Raw genomic sequence first — 16,148 nt, forward strand, 5'->3', positions numbered from 1 at the left:
AGCTTCCCTATTTATACTCAGAATTAAATGAGCAAAAGTTACAGTTGCTCAGACCTTTGGGTTGAAAGACTCAAGCGATCTCAGATAATTCACTTTTCCTTTGGACTTGGAGCAATCACAGTTTAGAGGTGTGTATTCCACTCCACATGCCAAGGTCAGGTGCTCACAAAGATGGTCTTCCCCTAACAGCAGGCTGAGGCAGTAGGAACAAGCCACCTAAGGTCTCTAATCATGAAAAAAGCTAAAAATTGTAAGCCCTAGAGGTAACTCATTCACACAAGAAGCAATTTCTCTGAGAGAAAGAAATGTTACTTCTTTCTCACTTTCCTGGGACATAGTCTTGGAGCAATTTTTGTATTTACAGAATAAAGTATTAAGTATATCTTTCTCGTGGGGTTGCAATGGGGTCATGTAAAATAAAAGTAACATTTACAGTACCTCAAATTTTGTCTATACTGCAATACTTCTTGTTCCCACTGTAGGAGATACTACAAATACCACAGTAAAGCTCAAATATCAGAGGGCACCAAAACGCTGTCTTTTTAATGGCAGTCTCAAAATAAGAAGCTCATAGGTTCCAGCAGTAAATCCACTAAAGTCGGTGGGGTAAGAGCTAGAATTAGCTTGACCTTTGGAGAAAAAAAGTTTGTGTGAAGGTTGGAAGGGGACAGGAGTTCAAGACAGGGATTTTCGACTAAGCAAGAAACCTGGAGAAGTTGTGGGCTTCCTGAATGGATCCCTGAAAGTATCAGCTGGGATGCTGCAAAAGCTGTTCTCAGCAAACAGTTCATTTTGCATTGCCTACAGGGTCAGAGGAAGGAGGACAAGGAGCTCTGGGGGGATTGCTAAGAGGAGTGGAAATCATAGCTCAAGTGTCAGAAGTGAAATGAGAGAGGAGGGAAAACTTCCAAGAATGGAATCTGAATGTCTTTTTCACCATCAGCAAAGAGCTAAAAGCAGATGAGAAGTTTCTTCAAAAAGTTGTTAAGATTTCAGAGAAAGAAGTCCCAGGGGAATGACAGTAACACAGTAGAGAGTTGCCAGTGTAAACCCCAGCTTACCTGGTTTGTGCTTGCTTTTGCTACCACTTAAACCCAATTAAACTGCTCACAACTGAATAATCACTGCACTGCTGTTCTGGAGAGATCATGAAAAGAAAAGCAATGAAGTCAAGCCCCTGACCTATCTGACCAAGGAACTACATTAAAAATATGTATAAATACAATATGCCAGAGGGAGTTCAACTCCTATCCTTATGATTTATAACCATTTCTTCCTAAACAACAATCTTCATCAAGCAATGGCACCATGCCCTTCTATATTTATAAATTATACTCAGTTTGGGAAAAGGCCTTCATCGTCATCTAACACTGCCCAAAATATCTTTTGTAACTAGACTGGACAAAGCAGCAATTAAAAATCATAAGAATTCAGCTTGCAAGGTACCCCAAAAAGTCTCTGATCCAACCATCTGCTCGAAGCAGGATTTAGACCAGAGCGTTCTCAATCTGCATCTTCAAAACCTTCAAGGATGGAGACTGCACAGCCTCTTTGAACAACCTGCTCCATTGTTTGCCTATCTGCCAGCTTGAACATCTTATTTCAACTAATGTCTATGATCCCTTACTCACCCAGTATGAAATACTGTGAGGAACTCGGCTTCAGCTTGTTGCTACCTTCCCTGTGGTTACTAGAAAATGAAAGGTAAAGAGTGTGTTTACATATATAAAGCATTTTATTTTGATGTTTAATATTATGATAGATCCAAATCAATGAATATGAAGTCTAAAAGATCATCAAGTTTTAGAAATCATAATTAGGATAAGAGTTTCACAAAGGCATTGTGCTGCAATATGTGATCAAGAACAAGGTATAAAATGCACTGTCACTTCTATTGTTGTGTGAAATTAAGAACCTGATGTAGATCCATGGTTTCCACAAGAAATGTCTTTGATATCATTGGCAAGGTGTTTCATTCACATGGGAGTAAACCAGGAATAGTCCTATTTAAAACTTGCCAAGTCACATGATTTTAGGCAAAAATGGCACAGCAAACTCTCAAATTAGAGCACTAAAAAAACCTTTCCAGGAAAAAAATAAATCAGCTCAAAAAGCCTGCTTCTTCATGAAGGTAAAGCCTGCTTCTTCATGAAGGTTTTATTTGTTTATTTTATCTGGAATAATCTACTCTTTCCCTTGTCCATGTTCCTCTAATCAGTCTATATGGTACCACTTTTGTGCTGGCAAAACAGGAAGGCAGCTATGATGCCACTATGCCTGAAGCTTGCCTCAGGCATACCCCTGCTAGTTTTAAACTCTTACCACCTTCCTGACTAGCTCAGCAGCGTACTGATTCAAAAATCACAACTCATGGACTAGTGCCCTTGACAGAAAGAACTCTTTCAAAGCTTGAAATTCCCAAGTCTTGTCTTCAAGACCAAAAAAAAAAATGTGTGTGTGTGTGTGTATGTGTATATATATATATATATATATATATATTAAAAATCTAAATGAAATTTGCTATACACTTTAGTCAGGAATTTAGAGTCTTCCACACATTATTTTCAAACTAGCTTTCCAATAAATGTTTCAAACAATTTGTCCCCTAAAATCCACTTTTCTTCACTGAAGAAGTCATTCAATGTCATCAAGAGGTTTGCATAACAATCGCATAGCAAATCTGATGATGGGACAACATTTAATAATCAGATCATATTTGACATGTGCAGAATATATCTGAGTCCAAGGACTGTGAAATATTTTCAGCCATACAATTTATGCTGCAGCAGCAGAGAAGCAGAAGAGAATCAGATGGGTGCTGGCAGCACACTAATTTCTTGTCAAGTGTAACTTAAGCATCTCTAAGTGAATCCAATGGCATTGGCACCTTGGGTTGATGGGTTCTCCATCAACAAAAAGACAAGGCCCGCCATTAAATGCCATTCTCATGACTGAAAGGCAAATTCTGGTACTCTTGACTGTGAGAAAAGAGTAACCAAGGTAAATCCAGACTGGGGAGGTCCAAGAAAAAATTATTTCAATCTCCATGTTGAAAGACAGCCATGAACATCTCCTTCCTCACTCGGCAGTGTCCCACATGGCACTCAAGAGCAAGTGGACCCCACTTGCCCTCCCTAGATCTGAGTTAGCAGCCCAGAAGATACCACAGAGGATGCACTACACAGGATGAACTTCCCCTGCATGTAGAGAAACCCTAGGCACATTCCCTGCACTGCAAGGTCCATGTCCATCAAGCTTTGCAGGGGTAACTTCACCCTGCACCTGCCAAAATGTGAATCCATCCTCTTTTTTTACTGTTTGTTCCAGCTGCTGCCTCCCTATGGGTTTGGGCCTGAGGCTGGAGGCAGCAGGAGGAAGACTTCCAATCCCCATCCCAGTGCCCTCTATTTTTCAAACTTCCCAGCCTTGAATGGACAGAGGACATGGCAGATGTCTGCAGATGTATCCATGTGCAGTTGTCTCCAGCACTTGCTCAAAGATTAGGCAAAGTAGGGGAACTAACTTAAAATTGCCAGATGGTACCTGATGTACAGGGTCCTGGCAAGGAAGTGCTGGTGCCAAGTGACTGCTAAAGAGTCTCCTAGAGCTTGCAAAAGTTTACAACACTTGTAATGCAAGACTTAATCACCCCCATGGACGTTTTTGAAAAGGGAGCACATTTAGGCCCAATCAATATGGAAAACTCTAAAGGAATAAATAAGACATCTCACTAGCTCAAGTCACTGATACATGGAGCCTTTTAGGAGCTGGTAGGCAAGAACTTCCTCTGTAAGTTTATTGTATGCTCACTTCTACCACCCCATGTCCTACTCTCCTAAAATTTTTCATGCTGACACCAGAGGCAAGAGGAAAAAATGTGTCATCATACCTAAGTTATTTCAAGGCACTCTTCTTGCTTTAAGTAACTTAAGCCAATGGTTTAAATCAAAATTTTGTCTTGCCTCCAAGCATCTTAAGGGTCCATGGAAGATGTTAGAGGGTTTTCATTTCCACTGCAATGAGATAAATACTGCTACAATTACAGGCACCATTCCTGGCAGCCTCAGATGCGCCGACCTTGCCTGTCCAGGCTGCCTTTGAACTTGCCACTCTAAACTCTTTCCTCTGTATGAAAACATGATCCAGGGGAAGGAAGCTTGTGCTGGCCTGCACCTGCCCTACACACAGTCAGAGCACAGGAAGCTGCCTCATTTTAACTTGGCTGGTTTGAGCAAAACCCAAAGGTTTTACCCTGTAATTTCTGTACTGTTGGCACCTGAGACACTCTGATGGAAGCCAGCTCAGCTCTCACCCAAGTCACTCCTCAACTCTACCATCCTCCAGTAGCACCCAAAGTATGCTGAGGACTTGTGTAGGCATTAAAAATCCTGGAAACTCATTTTGACGGAAAAACACCTCTTTTCCAGAAGGTTCTGGCTGAGAAACACACATCCACCCCCCAGACAAAAAAAGTTGAGGTCTACCCTATACAGGGGAATTTCTGTCTTCCCCTGCTTCCCCCTCTGCCCTGTGAGAGAGCTGTTTCAGTTTCAGAGAGTCCTTATCAGGGTGGAAACAGAACTGAAACAACTAGGGAAATTTTCTTATAAATTATCAGATTTTTTCCTTTGCACAAGACTTCTCCATGGATGGCCCTAAGTACACCCTGTAAACATATGACACCCAAAGAATAATGTCTGGCTCAGCAGCAGCTTGTCTGTGCTCTGTCAGCCTTTTCTGATCCTTTTTGTATCACTGTGTGAGCCTCAACATTTATCCACTTCCTCTTTTCACCCTTAATAAAATTGTTTTATTTGCACTTATCATCTACAAGCAGTTAAAGAAGTATTTGGTGTTCCCAGCACCAGAATAACAAAAAAGCCAGCAGACTTGACACATAAGAACAGGTATATAATGTCTGAAGGAAGTAAAGCACAGATCCACATACCAGCTCAGGAAATAACTTTCCTATCAGGGAGAATTTATTCCCACTTTTAATTGGACTATACTAAATTATACCAGCTCAGTGATAAAGTGATTAGTCCATTCTCTGCTACACCTCCCCATTTAGTCCATGTGGAACATAATTAATGTGCAGTTTACAATTCTCTTGCAAAAATTAATAAATACCAGAAAAAAAAATCTACACTACCCTGTCCAGCAACACATCAATTGGGCACCTCCAGGATTCAATATTTTGCTGTGAATCACCACTATTTATTTAGACTCTTTCCATGTGGGAGACAATGCTTATACCCAAGTTGCTAGGAAATAATTGTTCAAGTTGCAGGTATGTTGTCAAATTCTTCAATAATATTGAGAAATACCTGTATTTCAGTCATGCCATCGATACCACGGGCTAAAAATTCAGTAATGTTAAAAAATATCTATCAATTTAGTATGTCAGAGATTATTTAATATATGTGCAAAGGCGTTATTGTTCAGCAGCTCTCATCCTTTAACATTTGCTTCACTACTTTATTAATGAAAATGGACTCAGCATATGCAGTTCCCATTACAGCTCCCCATGCTCTCCCATCCATACTTTTCATAATTTTCAAAAATTACAGAAATATCACATCTTCTTTTTAGTTTTCGTTTTGGATTTCTACAGTAACAACAGTCACTTTTATCTATTTGAAAGAAGATTACAAATTCATGGACTAATTTCAGGAACATTGCAGAAAATCTATTAGAGCAACTTATCACATATTGCAGTTTCAAACACTAATGATTCAGCACTGAACTCTTACAGTAAAAGCTTTAATAATCAAATCTAGGAAGTCTTATATATAACATATCATCTATTTAGTGTCAATGTGAAATCTAATTTGCATTAAAAGAACTATTGGTTGCCAAAAAATTAATAATGATGAAAATTAATGTGTCTTAAAGTACAGCTTTAAAAGGGTGAACTTAAATTGGTGTTTCAAGTTAAGCCTTCTATTTCATTTTGATTTTTCAGGCCTAGAATTGTATTAAAATTTAAAAGTCAAGTACACAGGCAGCTGGTTTGGGCTTATTTGGAATTAATTTCTTTTGAGAAATAGGGTGTTGCACCTACTATCCCCTTGCTGTAAAGAGCAATCAATAGTCTGCAGAAGTCTCAGCTGCTGAGGCTTCAGTGCTCACCACTGGAAAATCTAGCTCATTAGCTCTTAGCTATATTTGCTGCTTAGCTATGTAGCCTCTGCAGGGCTAATGAGTAAAAAGCAGTCAAGACTTATTTTAGCCATAAAGATCTGACTGAATGCACACCGTGTCATGCTGAGGAAGAAGACACCATCATTACCCAGCCACTTTTCTGAGTAGAGCCCCACTATAAAATACATCTATCCATCTATTAATTTTCAAGTTTAAGAATTTAGTTAAAAGTCTGAGCTTGTTTTTCTTTGCCTTCTGTTAATAAAGAAAACAGATCGTGTTTAAGGTTTAATGTTTGTTAAAAAAAGAGAAGGGAGAAGAAAGCCACAATAAACACCTTAAAAACTAAGACACTTACTATTCCAGTTTTCCCAAAGACAGAACAGCAAAATTTCTCAGGCAACTCAGCCTAAATATCAAGCAGCCTGAAACAAATCAACTAGAACTAATTTTTTTGCCATGTTAGTTACTATACTTGCAAGAACTCGTAGCACTTGAGAAGGCCCTGTAGAGGAACCAGACCAAAAAGCAGCAATGACCCCTTTTTAATTGCAGCAGCACTTGATTTGTCACAATCATGAAGACTATTTTGTGACCCGTTGCTAACAGTGAGAAGAGGTGATTGTTTCCCTTGCATCCTTGAGGATGCTAACAGGCACAGAGTAGCTCCCTCTCACTGCTCTGCTACAGAGGCTCTTCCAGTCTTCCCTTCCACAGAGGGAGCACCAAGAGAAGACAGCAGGACACTGAGTTCAATATGAACTGGTTAAAAGCTTCAGCAGTTTAGCACGGTAAATATTTTTTCTCCCACTTCCCTTAGTGGCAGAAATCAATACAGTTGACTAATAGTAAGTCTCTCCTTCTTCAAATGTTCTAACGTAGGAATTTTACAGAATTAACCTTCAAAATGTTTCTTCTTTGTGCTTTCTTATCTTTACAAGAAATGAACACAGTTCATGTCACTGTTCTTCTTTTTGTAAGTGATTGACAAGTGCTCCTTTTCTGCCTGCAAGCCAGGAGAAAATGTAATCTGCAGCTATTTTAAGATCATTAGTAAATGTTTGAATTTAGAAGAGCAACTCCCAAAATAAATGCAGATATGCACATTCAAAATTAAGAGGCTTGAAAGGCCAAAAGCTCCCACAAAGCTGATCAAAGTTACTTAGAATGGGCAAGTCTCAAAACATGCAGTTTTGGACTTTTAAATGCAACTCCTCATAAAAGTTGTCAACCAAATACAAAGTTGTGATTTTCTTAGAAAAAGGGTGGTTTTTTTCCAAACAGGCAGAGGCTCAGCTTTAGTTGCTTGCTTTCTGAAACTTCTGTTAGTATAAAAAAATGAGAGTGCTCTACATAATCCTTTTTGCTAAAATGAAAAGAAAAACTTTCCTGATTGGTGGTTGAAATTAATGGGAATTGATAAATTACTTTACATCCCAATGGACATAATCTCCAAAGTTTTAGATTCCAGTTGAACAATAAATTAGTTATGCAACCCAGTCAGCAGGATCAAATATACCTGTAGGGTTTCTTAATCTTATCAGAATCAGAAAATTCACAGCTTTTTGACTGCAAGTTGTGAATGCACAGGTCAGAAGCATTCCATTTAGAGAATTTTAATTTATGAATGCTGCCTTTGCTTTCACAATGCCAATTTTAAATTTAGGAATCCTTGGGATGCTGGCAAACAGCTCCCCAGTGCTGACAGCAGCAGCATCTGGAGGGCACAGAGGAACAGATAATGTCAAAAGACCTCCTTCAGCTAGACAAGCCCTATTTTCACACTTCCCCAAGGCACACCTTGCTCTCAAAGGTACTCTGAGCTCTCAGTTAATATTCCATGCTAAGCACAAATCCGCTGGCTAAAGCTCAGACTTCTTTCCTTTTTATGCCTCTCTATTTGGCAACTTCATCAACAAACACTTCGAAACAGACATTGAGAGGAACTTGTAGCTGATGTGTTTGCTCTACCCCAGGAGGTGGGGTGGAGGACCACTGAGCTCCTGTTTGTTCCAGCACTGCTGTGCTCTGGCCCAAGCCCTAGTTTTACAAACTGATGGAAATGAGCTTTCATTAGAAAATAAAACAGTTTCTGAGTGGCACTTGAAAGAGCTCACAGAGAAACTGCCCTCTGCCTTGGAGGCATTTGCCCTTCAAACACCTGGAGGGAGAACGGGGGCTGTGAGTGCTATCACACTTCATCTCCCCCAGCTATAAATAGCAGGCAGAGCTCATGAGGTGTGCCCTCAGCCAGCCAAGAGATTGCACCCTTCCCTGCTGGCTGTGGCCAGCACTGCCATGCTCCAGATTTTTGGGTTTTTCTCACCTCCTGGCTGCACACCACACCGCCGGTGGGCGAGGTCACACCTGGCAATGCTGACAAAAAGATTGAACTGCACACCTTCGACCAGTGCTCTGCCTCTCTCCCTCTGCCCTCACCCTTCCCTCTGCCCCTCTCCACTGAAAGGTCTTGGTGCTCCCCAGAAATCCTGTGTGGCCCCACAGATGGAACTCTACCCTGTGGGAGCCTCTCCCAGCACAGCCCACAGCATGGCCTGGCTGGCTTTCTCCTGGAGTGAGGTTTGCATGGGGAATAATCTAATTTAGGAGTGTGGCACAGAGTTTAGATACTCATCCAGAAGCAAATGAACTTTTTATTCTGCCAAATTTGGCTAGATCTTGCAGTACTTAGGAAATTCACCTCCAACATTTGGCTTTAAGCAGAGTTTTGTCTTAGGAGGCGAAAAAAGCCAAACACCTTAACCCTAAGATGCAAAAATCAATTTTTCTTCAAAATTCTCATGAGATCTCTGGTTGGTTTGGTCCAAGCTACAAGAACAATTTCAATGTGCATTTACCCTTTTTCCAGTCAAACCTGGAGCTTCAAATGTTGAGCTTCTGAGAAAAACTGAACAGGTAAAGAAAACAGAAAAATATCTCAAGCTCTGGGCAAACATGACAAAACCTCATTTTATTCCTGGATTTTTAAAGAACAAAACCACGCTCTCTCATCCTTCTGTAAGAAATGCATGCTTTAAACGTGTATGCTGTGTAAACAAGAAAAGCAACGGCCCATGCACAAAAAGTTCTCTCTTTGGGCCATATTAAGAGCCTGTTTAGTTTGAAATACCTACAGCCAGCAAGTGCTGCCAGTGGTGTACATCTAGCTGTGCACAATGGAGAGGGTGCTGCTGCAGTGCACGTGTTCTTTGTTACAGGTGGAGGCTCTTAGGAGAAAGCCACTCACTTACTCTCCATCAGCAACAAGCTCAACAGCCATCTAAGTGTGCAAGTAAATGCCTGCTTCCCACCACAGCCAAGAGATACCAGTTCATTTCTGGCTCATCTAGCTCTTCAGTCTGTTGTGTCCCTGAGGATAATTAGTCCTGAACTCAGGGAAACTATTTATCTTACATTGGGGATAGTCTATCAAATACTTCTTCACACAAAAACTCATTTAAAAGGATAAAAACACTCCCTGAGGAACTGAATACATTTTTCAGTCTTCTAGTAATTTCCAGCAGGTGACATATCTGAAATCACAGAGCCTCCCCTTGGTAACTAAGTGAGAGCAAATTAGCATCATTTTGAACTGGGGAAGCTGCACCACAGCAGCCTCCGAGGAGCAAGTTCCATTTGTTGCAAACAAATCTGATTTGCTCAGTTTTGCCTCCCCACAAATATTACACTGCACCATATACAGAGGAAGGTGTTTTACAGGGCAAGCCACCATCATCACTGGAAACAGGCATGGTGGCAAAGCTTTATCTCCCCGGAAGAGGAAAAATAAACATGACAGTTTGCAGCTACCACAGGTAGCAGCTGCAAGATAAACACTCTCATCCCAAAGAAGTTCCCCCTAAGGCTCCCTGAAATATTCCAAAACTAGCTACATCCAAATGCAGCTCCCAAAGGATCAAAGTGCAATTTTCTTTCACTTGATAGAAGGCACTGAGTGGTTGCTAACAGGTTGCAGTTATAGTCCTTTTGCTTCTACTACTTGCAGAAAGAAATACACTTTGAGGTTTTTCCTGATGCAGTGATTGTCCGTGCCACCAGAGCTTTATTTAGGCCAGAGATTTCCATACTTGGAAAAATAAAGTACCTCTGACACATTTTAAAATTAAAGGAGTTAAAGGACTGGCACAGCTGCATCTGCCTTGGGTCTTCTCCTGCATGCAGACACAGCCCCTGCACACTAAATTCTTCTAAATGAGAAATTAGAGCAAAGCCCTTGGTGGAAGACTGTGTCCTCTGGAGTGTGCAGAAGAAGCACTTGCTCCTTACAAATAACACAGGGTAAGTCTGAAAGCCTTGCATGGTTTTCAGCACTTGCTAAAGAAATATTCCTAATTAAGGACTGAATAATGGTATGGAGCTAGGACTTCCTACAATGATGTTCCTACCAATCCATCAGGCTAACTGGCCATGATACGCTGTCTGGATAATAAATGTCACTTACTGCTCATTAACACGTCCTTTATGAAAACCTAGGTAGAGAGGGCAGAAATAAAAATTATGCAAAACAGTGCATAAAGCTGACACCACCCTGGACTCCATGGTGCAGGCAGGTGACACGTTGGCTCCATGGGAGTTTGGCCTTGCTTTCCTGTGGACACAGAGATTTCCACTTTAAACAGCAAGTCAAATGCAAGATCCCATTTCCAGCTTTTTTAGTTGTGACCAACTTGTGGCTTTAGTATTCTTGTTGACCTACTATAGACAGATCTGCACACACAATACCTCCAGTTTTTCTATACTAAACTCCCATTAATCCCCATGGAAATTATTCCAAAATATGAATTCTTTATTGGCAAAGCTCTTGCCCTCCCTCTGATCATAGGAACTAATCCCTACTCCTCCCTGTTGGCTGTGAATTCATGGATTAAGGAGGTCATTAAAAAATGCAGACTGGAGAAAAAAAAGCAAACAAAAAAACAAAACACAGAGAAATTAGAAAAGGGCCGATTACATTGTTTACATGGCATTTCTTCACCTTAGGCAGGGTAAGAATTTTTCTTCCTCTTGTATGCACAGCAAGGAGCAGATGCTTCTTTTGAAAGGGACTGCCTCCCTGCCACCATGAGCAAAACCTGAATCCTAGTTTGGTTTTGTTTCCATCTTTATAATGAAAAATTTCCATTGGTATCCGTCCTCATTAAGGGCTGGATAAGGAGATGGGGCCAGGATGTCCTCTTTGCAACATGATGATCAGCCTTTCAGAAGCCTCACAAACACAGAACCACTTTGGCTGAGGGGAAAGACAAACTTCAGGTGGAACCATGAGGAACAACAGAAAAATTTTCTAAATGGCTTTGCCACTGGAGAGACCCTAACGCAAAGCCTGGACCTTAGGTACCTGGACACCTCAGAAGATGTAAGTTTATAGTGTTTGTCCCTCAATTTCACTCTTTTTCCTGTACTGCAAAAGGCATTTCCCTCCCAAAGCCACAATGACAGGGCTTCATTAACTGAGGTTTGTGGAAGGGCTTTAATGAAGACAAATGTGTTAAGTTGCCAATTATTATACTTACAAGCACGTTAAGCTATTAACAACAAAGACAGGAGCTAGGAAGACCTGGCATGAGCATGTTGAACTTATCATGCTTTCCAGACCACAGGGAAATCAACACACTCAACAAGACATGTCTCCATAGCAGCAAGAATAGGCTTGCATTAAATGTCATATTTACCTAGATTTCACCATGAACTTAATCATAGTGCGGGAGAAACAGGCCCACAAGAAAACATCAAAGGCTTGAACAATTACAATATATAAGACTCCTTAACAATATTGAAACCTCTGATGCTAAAGTTTTCTATGTTTTATTTAATTCCCTTTAACCTCCTGGGAATCTGAGATCAGGAAAACAAAAGGATGAAGTATCTGCCTTCTGCAGCCTTCTGCTGTGTGCACATGAATACAAGGACAAATATTGTCAGATGCACTTGACAGCTGTAAAAGAAACAGATTCTTTCCAGTCAAGTCCTAGATAAGGAAAAGAAAACAGCTGCCCCTGGGTCATAGGCAAGGAAGAAGTGATGCTCTCAGAAAGTCCCCTAGGCTGAATTTCAGCAAATATCTCCATGTGTGAGGTGAGTTTTCCCTTTTCCAACAGAAATTGAGAGCAAAGCAAATGGATAGGACCTCTTAAAACAAAATGTGTGGGCACAGTCATTAGCATCCTGCTTTTGAAACTGGGCAGATGAAGAAGAGGGCTAGATGAGGTCTGGGCCTGGGTTTTGCAGAAATAAGGTGGGTGTTCGGAGGCTGTCAAAGGTATGTAACATGGCCTCAGGAGTTTAGGAAGGAGTAAAGAGTGGTAAAGTTTGCATATTTTGGTTCAAAATACTCCAGAGTGTTCGTCTGAGGCCCTGCATAATCTGAGACCATCCATTTCCTGGAGACAGGTCATATATAGTCACATTAAAAAATGACATAGCACACTAAGTACCTGAGAACTTCCTTTTCAACATATACATAACAGTCATCCCTCTGCTAAAATCCTTACACTGACCTATCCTGGCCCTTGCACATGCATTTTATAAAACATCTGTCACTTGCTTTGATCACAGCAATTTTTAAATTTCTTACCACAATTCCTCCATGCTGACATGTCATTACCAGCAATAAAGACTTTGCAAAGATGAACAAGGTGCAAGCTCTCCTGATTGCACACAGAGATAAAGAATTTGTAATATATTTAATAATTGTTTTAAAAAGCAAAAAAACGCATTATAATATCTTAGTGCATGAGCCTAAAGCAAAGTGCATTCAAGGAAAAACTGTTGAATAAGAAAATTATGCTTTTCAAATTTTTTTCTAACTTAATTAAGACTTACATTTTTCTTTCAGTTTTCACAAGAAGAATATATTTTTAATTACTGTATATGACCTTTTTATATTTTAGCCTGAGTATGAAAGAGCCTGAGCATGAAATATCTGGATCAGTGGAAAGCAATTTAAAGCACCTGAATAAATACATGCTCATCTGAAGGAGAAAGAACATGAAATTTGCAATCAAACTTCAGCAGTTTTTGAAACTACCATCTCACGTGGATGGTCCACAGCACTCAGGAGGACTGAGGAGAGGGACCTGCACTTGCCTGAAGAACAGAACTCTGCCCTCTAATTGGCAGCATGGAGGGTCACATTTTCCTGAAGGCTTTTTCCTGTTCTCCTGTACCCCTTCCCATAAATTAAGTTAGAGTTTTTCATGGTTCTGGGGAGCCAAAGCCAGAGCATGTAGAAATTCAAAGATTTGTACACCACAAAACCTTCTCTACTACAGGAATTTCCACCAGCTTTTCCTCTGAGCTTTTCCTTTTCCACCAGCTTTTCCTTTTCTTCTCCCTGCCTAATCTGTACTTATTGAAAAATAAATAAATAAATAAATAAATAAATAAATAAGCAAGCAAACAAGCAAGACTATTCAGCCACCTAGTAAGGTTTGGTCTGCCTTCTGAGAGCAGCTGCTGAGATGAGGTTTCATTTAACAAAAGCAAGAGAACAAAAAATGGAAAATCTCCGAGTATCTTGGTTCGACCAAACACACAAATGCCCAGTAGGTTATCAAGAGTGTCCCTCATCATCCAGTCACAGCACACCCTTTCTCCTCCTTTCATTCTGCACTGAAGGGTGATTGCCTGGACAGAATTGCTGGACTTCAGGCACTGAAAGTTTAAGATAAAAGTCAAAAGCAACTCTTAGATGACTTGTGAAAATATATTCTTCTACCGAAGTACAGCACATTTTAATTATAAATAATATTAAAACAGAGCTAAGTGAACATTACCCACCATGAGCAGAAAATACAAAACTGCTGAATGACAACAGAATAAACTCAATGTATAAGGATCCAGGGTAAATTGCAGTCAAAAAATCTTATGCTTTAAAGAATTAGTCCTTAAAAAAATCATTTAGCATCTCTAACAAGAATAATGCAGTTTTCATGACATGATGGAGCAGAGTGTACAGAAGGACATGATCACACCGCACCAGGCAATCTTCATTTTTTAGGTGTTGCAGAATTTCTCAGAATTGACTCATTAGACAAATTAACTCTTTGTAATCAATATTGCACTGTGAATTTATACCTTTTTTTGCATATTTAAAATTTAGTTAGAATTTCATTTGAGAAAAGAATGCTTCTGCCATGTTCAACTTGTTAGTCTTATCCAGGTCTTTAATTGTAACTTTGTAATCTATAAATTATAAAGGCTAAATCATGTAATCCATATGGAAGCAAAAATATTACTTAAAACACAAAGAAAAAAGAAAAAAAATCTATTGCCCAGATCTTGCTGGAGAAATCTCGTTAAATAGAAGTTAAAAGTACATAATCCTAGATCAGAAACTATTTAATTAGAGACAAACATGTCTACAGTTGGACTGTGAAGTATCGCTGAAGACACACAGCTCCTTTAAGTGGCATCTGTATAGACACACGTGCATACACACTCACATGCATGTTTCTATCAGACAGTATTAAGGAATCCTTTAATAAGTATTAAAATTAAAGAATGCTGATCCATGCTATGTTAGCTTACACAGGAGAAGTGCCACAGAGGCCTCTCAGGGTTCACTGCCTGCCCATGACTGATGCCACCCAAGGTATCCAGTGCCTGCATCACTTGAATATTGAAACAAAATGAGATGTAACTGCTCTAGTGTGTGTCCACAAAGTGACAGAATGGGGAATCGTTAACCATCCTTATGAGTGTGGAAATCCCTTCCCCGTCTCTCTCTCCCACTTCCTCCTGGCCCTCGCTCTCCTGCGGCACCGACTCTGTTGCTTGCCCAGATGATTTTATGAGGCCGTGTGCCAATGCAACACACATCATCATCACTGTGCTGGATTAACTGCAGAGCACAAGTAAAATGATTTTAGCCTTAGTAATCCCAAGGTGGCCCTGGCTAGCACCCACACAAAGGTGTGGAGGAAGATACATAACACAATACTCCCATTAAGATTGATGCTTGTAAAACAATGCTATTACACACACAAGAATGGCCCTTCAAAAGCCTTAGTAACCCACAGCTGCTCATAGATGAGAGCAAATTTTGTATCAAGGCAAATAGATATGTGAGGCCTCAGTGCTCATTGATAACTTTTCATCATACTTAATTTAAAAAGTCAAAAATGAAATCCCTAGGTTGTGATCAGAAATTGTCAAACCACTCACAGTACACAAATACCTTGATTATCTATAACAAGAGCTGCTGGGCTGCCATGGGTTTAACATATGGAACTCACCAGAAAAACTGAACCCCATGGGAAATGATGCTCCCTAAAATGACCTTAAGCTTCAAATAACCTGCTTGTGGGGAAAGGCTTCTACTCCATTCTGAACCAAGGACAGAAAGGATCATGACTCTGATTCTGAATAATCTTCTTCTTGACTCTGAAGAAAAGGTCCATGTCTGGTAACATGATACACATCTTCTCCTTGCCATGCCTACAAACAAGCTGCAATTCCTCTGAATTAAAAGGTTTTTGACAATTAACACATGGTCCATACATGCAGAACTGTGGTAATTGAGGTGTACTGGCAGAGGGAAGTATAAATAGAGTGGAATGTTTGGAATGATATGTCAATATTCCCAATTAGACTGAATCTGAAAATCCAATGTGATGGGTTTAGAGAAGCTGAGATTTTTTTTTTTTTATTTTTAGTCAATAAATCTTGTTATTGGGATTCAGGTGACTGATCCTAATCCTAGCTCTAACACTGCTTCAAAATGGGAGTTTGGGCAAGTCACTTAACTAATTTTATTTTGCATCAGAAATGACAAGTACTTCTCCTTTCAGCAGAACACTTAATGATGTCCCCAAGGAAACACACCGATGTTTTCACTTACTTGATTTAATTCTGTGATGTAGACTGTGATACAATGGAAGACCAAAGGGATTTGCCAAAGTTGCCTTTATGGATCAGAGGTAGCTCTGTGGGAAGAGGACAAGCAATTTCAGAAAAGGTCTGCTCTAGGTGGCCTCACAAGG

The sequence above is a fragment of the Serinus canaria genome, chromosome 3 (genome assembly GCF_022539315.1).
Source record: "Serinus canaria isolate serCan28SL12 chromosome 3, serCan2020, whole genome shotgun sequence".
Taxonomy (NCBI): Eukaryota; Metazoa; Chordata; class Aves; order Passeriformes; family Fringillidae; genus Serinus; species Serinus canaria.